The sequence below is a fragment of the Mastomys coucha genome, unplaced genomic scaffold (assembly GCF_008632895.1).
Source record: "Mastomys coucha isolate ucsf_1 unplaced genomic scaffold, UCSF_Mcou_1 pScaffold5, whole genome shotgun sequence".
In the NCBI taxonomy this organism is placed as follows: Eukaryota; Metazoa; Chordata; class Mammalia; order Rodentia; family Muridae; genus Mastomys; species Mastomys coucha.
The window spans coordinates 78,815,680-78,822,239 of NW_022196911.1; the positions used below are offsets into that span (position 1 = coordinate 78,815,680).

The following is a 6,560-nucleotide window of genomic DNA, read 5'->3' on the forward strand; positions in this document are numbered from 1 at the left end:
CTAGTGCCTCCCAAACAAGTCTCTGAATACTGGTGATAATGTAACAGGATAAAGGTTCCTCTATTTTGTCTCAGCTGAAGCCATCGTGATTTAAACTGAAACTGACATTGCCCCCCCCCCCACACTTTTTCTGCTTCTGCCCTGTAAAGCCCCATGACTTGGGAAAGCCCCCAGTCATGTTCTAGAAACTGGAGGTGAAAATGCCTCAGCTAACTGTATATTTTTGGTTCTTGTTAAACTGTTTGCTTGAGTTATTTTCTCCTGCAACTGCAACAAGGATGTAGTTTTCCTGTATTGTCTTCAAAACTTCCCTGTTGGGTGGGAGAGAGAGCTCAGAGTTTAAGAGCATGGGCTGCTGTCCCTGTCAGGGTTTCTATTCCTGCATAAAACATCATGACCAAGAAGCAAGTTGGGGAAAAAAATTGGTTTATTCAGCTTACACATCCACATTGCTCTTCATCACCACAGGAATTCAAGCAGATCAGGAAGCAGGAGCTGATGCAGGGGCCATGGAAGGATGTTACTTACTGACTTGCTTCCCCTGGCTCGCTCAGCTTGCTTTCTTATAGAACCCAGCACTACCAGCCCAGGGATGGCACCACCCACAATGGGCCCTCCCATCCTTGATCACTAATTGCAAAATTGAGAAAATGCCTTACAGCTGGAGCTCATAGAGGCATTGCCTCAAGGGAGGCTCCTTTCTCTGTGATAATTCTAGCTTGTGTCAAGTTGACGCACAAAACCAGCCAATATATAGCTGTTTTTCCAGAGGTCCTGAGTGCAGGTCCCAGCAACCACATCGTACCTCATAACCATCAATACTAGGGACTGATGTCCAATTTTGGCATGCACATATACATGCAGGAAGAATACTATATACATAATGAATAAGTTAATGGAGAACTCCCTGTAATGTGCATTTGAGGCTGTTCTGTGAGCAGTGTCTCTCTCCAAGCCTGATTTGAACTTTGATCAGGCTGATTGGTCCAACCACCAATAGCAGTCCACGTATATGGAGAGTCCTTGGTTATAAAGAATAGCCATTTATTTCAGGATAGAGTCTCTTTATACAAATAAAGAGACCTACAGAGTTAGACACGGAAGACACTCTATTAATGTTTTACACTTTCTGGCAGCCATGGGAAACTGAGTATACCCACACAAGGCTCAAATAACCCAACACATGGTAACATATTAGAAAACACCCCAACTCAGGATGGCAGGCTTCGGATCATGACAAAAAAGGATGCCATCCCAAAAATAGGTCCACCCCTTGCCCTGGGACTTCCCAAGAATTGTTGACAAATCACATTTGGCACATGACTGTTACTTATGTCCCTAGCTTAAGGAAGCTGAAATATGTTTGTGTCATCATGGACACCGACTTGCTCGGTGCTCATTTTTGCTGTTCCCCTTTCAGGAAAAGCAGTGAAGAATATTTTTATGTTTTTACTCAGAGCTTTTCCTGTTTTAGATCCCTGAAAAATATTAAAAGCAGACGATGCTCTGCATACATTGCTGAAGCCTTTTCAACAATTTGCTAAGAGTTTGGCCTAACCTATACCCCAGGCATCCCACATAAGCCCCAGAACTCATCTTTTAGGAAAGAGCTAAAGGACAGCTTAAACTTTATTTAAAAATAAAGGAGAGGGAGAAAGGTTATATAGCTATGTGTCACAATATTTTATCTTCCATTATATATACTTTACATTTGGGTAAGGATGGCCTCACTAGTGCAGAACCCCTCCAGAGAAATTCAGGCTCATGGTCCATTGGAGAGACGCTATGCCTGGCCAACCAAATCACTGGGTTCCCAAAATTCATTGAAGCCAGGGCTATCTTTGTGTTTTTCCCTCAGGCTGCTAAAACGTTGGTGTGGACAGCTGAAAGACTGACTAGGCCTGTGGAAGTCAGATGAAGAGCTCCTAAGGCATCTGCAGAGGCTATACCTAAAGGAAAGGAGGAGACTGGAGTGAAGGGGCTGCGGAGTTATGAAGAGCAGGGTCTCTCTACCAACAATGACTCTGAGGAAGAAACTAGTGACTGAGGAGAAAGATTTGATGAAGTCTTAGGTGTGCCTGCTGAATTGCTGTTTCTTACTATGTGTCATTGTTAAATGCATCTGTTCCTGCTGAATCATGACATGACATGGCATAAGCTGTGCTTATCTGTCTAGTCCTCTTGTGCTTCATTTATTAACCAGGAAAAGAATACTATGCCTATTCATGTCAATGACTCTGAGATCTTGTAGGTGCCCCCACGGCTAATCTTATTATTCCCCAAGCTAAGATGGTCACATGATCACTTGAGTATGTTCAGGCCTTGCAGGATGCAATACAAACCATTTGGCATTCAAAGTTAGATGGATCACCTTCTTCCATTGCTGCAGAAAATGTGGCCAATGTATTTAGTCATTACATTTCTGTTTCTAGTTGGTCTTCTAAACTGTTTCACAGCGATGTCTCTGAGAAGTGTTTTGTTGGTTTTGCTGGGAAGCATTATAGCCTTAGTATTCATTTGCTGCTCCGTGTCTGCTTTGAAGATTGTCTTGCATAGCCTAAAATTAAAAGCTGGTGGTGCATGCCTTTAATCCCAGTGCTTGGGAGGCAGAGGCAGGCAGATTTCTGAGTTCAAGTCACCCTGGTCTACAGAGTGAGTTCCAGGACAGCCAGGGCTACACAGAGAAACCCTGTTTCCAAAAACTAAAAACCAAAAGAAAGTGAGCGGGGCCAGAGCAAGCAGAGGACCTGAGTTCAATTCTCAGCAGCCACATGATGGCTCATGGTCATCTATCTGGACAGCTACAGTGTACTCATACATATAAAATAAGTAAATCTTAAAAAAAAAAAAAACTCAGTAGCACACAGGCACACCCTCCTCAGCACACACACACACACATACACACACACACAAGCAGGTACACACTACCACATGCCCATGCACACATGCACACACAAGCACACACAAGCAGGTGCATAACACGCAGAGGAACAGGCACACACACATACTTACATACACATGCACATACCTACAGTGTCACCTTACACTGTAGGGATGTACATCAAAGACTTCAATTAATCATGTTAAAGGAGAAAGTGTGTTTCCAAAATAACTTCCCAAACATCTCAGACCTACCCGCTGCTGAGCTTATTAACTCGATTTTTAAAAGCAGTCCCTTTCACTAAACAGGAGAAAGTAGACAGCCAGGTGTTGGTAAATGCTAACCTACCTACAGACACAATGTAACCTTTGGGTTTAATGTACATAGAATGAAGTGAGGAAACTGTAATTCTATGTGTATCTGAGGGTTTTGGTACCAGATGTATGTGTGTATGTGGGAGGCGACAATAAAGAAACTGCCTACATACATGACTGTTCTACATGGAAAGATTAAGGTTTTATTTAGAAAGAGAGAGAGAGAGAGAGAGAGAGAGAGAGAGACAGAGAGAGAGAGAGAGAGGCCAGCCAGAGGCATCTGGAGAGTCCAGAGCAGAGAGAGAAAGAAGTAGACTGAACATGGCCAGCAGGTTGGAGATGGCTGAGGCTTTGTGCAAGAGGGAAGAAGAGCAGGGGACAGACCATGGTGAGAAAAGCTGGGTCACATGAAGACACAGTAGCTGGGGGAGAAAAGGCCAGGAGACTGGGCTGGGGGCTTTGAGATGTTTAAAGGAGTGCTGGTGAAGGCAGGAGAGATGGCTCAGTGGTTAAGAGTGCTGACTGTGCTCTTCCAGAGGTCCTGAGTTCAATTTCCAGCAACTGCATGGTGGCTCACAGCCATCTGTAATGGGATCTGATGCCCTCTTCTGGTGTGTCTGAAGATAGCGACAGTGTACTCACATACATAAAGTAAATAAAGTCTGGTTTTTGTTTGTTTGGTTTTGGTTTTTTTGAGACAGGGTTTCTCTGTGTAGCCCTGGCTGTCCTGGAACTCACTCTGTAGACCAGGCTTGCCTTGAACTCAGAAATCCACCTGCCTCTGCCTCCCAAGTGCTGGGATTAAAGGCAAGCACCACTAGTGCCTGGCTATAAATAAAATCTTTGTTTTTTAAAAAGTGCTGGTGAGTAGGGAGTGAGGGAGCCTGGAGGTTAGCAGGGGCCTTGCTGTGCTGATGGGTGTCCCAGGTACTTCTTTCTTGGAGAGAGAGCCATGAGTCCCTGTTGACAGAGGTAAGGGAAATGACTCCTTCTGGCAGACACTGGTTTCACAAGCTATTTGGACTGCCTTCTGGAGTGTGGGGAACTGGAGATTCCTGTGGGGCTGACACTAGGCTCCACTACACAGGGGCCCAAGACCCTCCAGTTTCCAAGAGAGCAAGACAGCAGAGCCTTCTGCCCCTCTGAGTTCCCCCACGGCCAGAGCCAAGAGGTATTGATTCCATCCAGGTTCTGCCCTAAAGCAGCGAAGGATGAAAATGAATTTGTAAAGACAAGTGTGAAGGTCCTTTCTCCACAGTATTCTGTTCAGAATATATCTCAACAAAGGAAGTCGACAACCCTTGAGAAGGGCAGTGAGAAAAGACAGGGCCATTGAAGGAGAGACAGAGATAGAAAGTGACAAGGTTGTTCCTAGGTGTGGAGGAGGTTTGCTACAGATATGAGGGAGAAAAAATGGGCATCGAAATGGGTCCACAGTGGACATGACTGGCAGACTGAGCAAGAACATGTGAGGAAAATGGGGAGAGGAGAGTGGAGAGCCTGCAGCCAAGAGGTCAGGAGGTCAAAGGGCAAAAGGACTGGAGTAGGCAACCAGGCTGGGTTATAGAGGAATCAGAGGTGCTGGGGAAGGGAAAGCCCAGCCCAGTGCCTGGGCTGGAGAAGATTATTATAGGGGGCAGTGTGTGCCAGCCAGGAGGACCCTGTAACAGGTAGTGTAATGGCTCTTCCTGGTTGTCAACTTGACTATATCTGTAATTAACTATGATCCAGAATTGGAGGGCTCACCTGGGATCCAGATCTTGAGGCTGGAAGACACAAGTTTCTGACCTGGATCTTGGCATGGAGATCTTGAGGCATAGTGGCCATGAAAAGTTTAGGCCCAGGCAAGGTAGTACTTGCTTTTAATCCCAGGAGATTGAAGCAAGGAGATCTTTGAGTTCAAGGTCAGTCCGAGACAAAGACAGTCCCAGATCCAGGTGAGTTGGTACACACCTTTAGTATGGGCCACACCTTCTGCTGGAGGCCTACATCAGGACATTGGAAGAAGGGAGATTCACTCTGATTGCTTGCACTTACTTGCCAGCACATCTGTTGGAATCTACATCTACAGAAGACCAGCTGAAACAACTAGCATTGTGGGACTGAGCAACTACTAGATTCTTGGACTTACCATTCATAGCTTCTTATTGTTGGGTTAGTTGGACTACAGAATGTAAGCCATCACAATAAATTCCTTCACTAGAGAGACATTCCATAAGTTCTGTGACTCTAGAGAACCCTGACTAATACCAGTAGGAAGAGAGGAATGCTGGGAGAAGCTGGAGGCCATTGCCAGCTCTTATATATTAATAAGTATCTCGGTCAGCCAGTTTGTCCCAGGTTTGAGACCTAGCATCCTTGAGTGCTATGGTGGTGAAGCAGAGGCTACAGCTTGTTCCAAGGGATTTGGGAAAATATAAAAGTATAAAGAAGGCTGAATCTCATCAGTGTTATTTATTACCGCTCCTCTTCTCCACCCCCATTCCTCCACATCTTCACATTCTTCATCCTCAACTCTCAATACTTCACCTTTTCCTCCTTCTCTTTCTTCTCCCTCATCATCTATATCAGGAACTCAGGAATTCTTCAAGGGCTTCAGTCAAATACCATCTCCAACAAAGTCTCCCCTCTCAAGTGCTCCTTGGATGTTCATCCTGCAGACTTATGCTTCTCTGATAGGTTACTTCTTCACCACTAGTGGAATGATCTAATTCAAGCCAGATTAGAATATATAAAGGCAGGTTTATTTTGAAGCTGCTCTTAGGTGGACAAGTTCACTGGCCCCAAGGAAGAAGGCCAGGGAAGTCTCCATGGGTAGGAGGAGGGAGGAGAAAGAGAGGGCCACAGAGAGAGTAGAGAAAGAAGAGGAGGAGAGGAGGAGGAGAGCAAAAATGGGGGCAGGGTGTGCCAGGTAGGGAATGAGGGATGCTGGGAGAATCTAGAGGACAGGTCTGCTTTGATATGTAAAAAAACTGTGCCATGGACTGGGTTCCTGCAGGGAGCCCTTGTTCCTCCAGGTGATGAGAGTTTCAACCAGGTGGGCAAGGGATTCTGAGAAATGACAAACAGAAACAGACACAAGGGAGTGCAGATTCTGAATGTATTTTCACAAAATAAGAATCAGGCTTATATAGTATACAGAAACAGGGCGAGTGTCAGGGATCATGTAGGTAGGTAGCAGTCACAAAGTCAGTAAAATTAAATAGCCAGGTGTAAATGATTTCTTTGGAAGAACAATAGTGCTCTTCCCCACTTGGCCATCTTGGCAGCCCTAAGCATACTCTCTCTCTCTCTCTCTTTTTTTTCATTGTAATAAGGCTGTATTTCAATGACCCTCACATCACCAAAGGATTTTTACCTCCATC

General features: G+C 45.2%; 1 long non-coding RNA gene across 1 annotated transcript; it reads right to left on the bottom strand.

Moving 5' to 3' along the window:
* Positions 1-4,018: 4,018 nt before the first annotated feature.
* LOC116076977 lies at positions 4,019-4,989 on the bottom strand. Its single transcript, XR_004113147.1, has 2 exons — positions 4,942-4,989; positions 4,019-4,155 (listed from the first exon to the last, which is right to left on the bottom strand). It is a non-coding gene; the product is annotated as an uncharacterized LOC116076977 (long non-coding RNA).
* Positions 4,990-6,560: the final 1,571 nt, after the last annotated feature.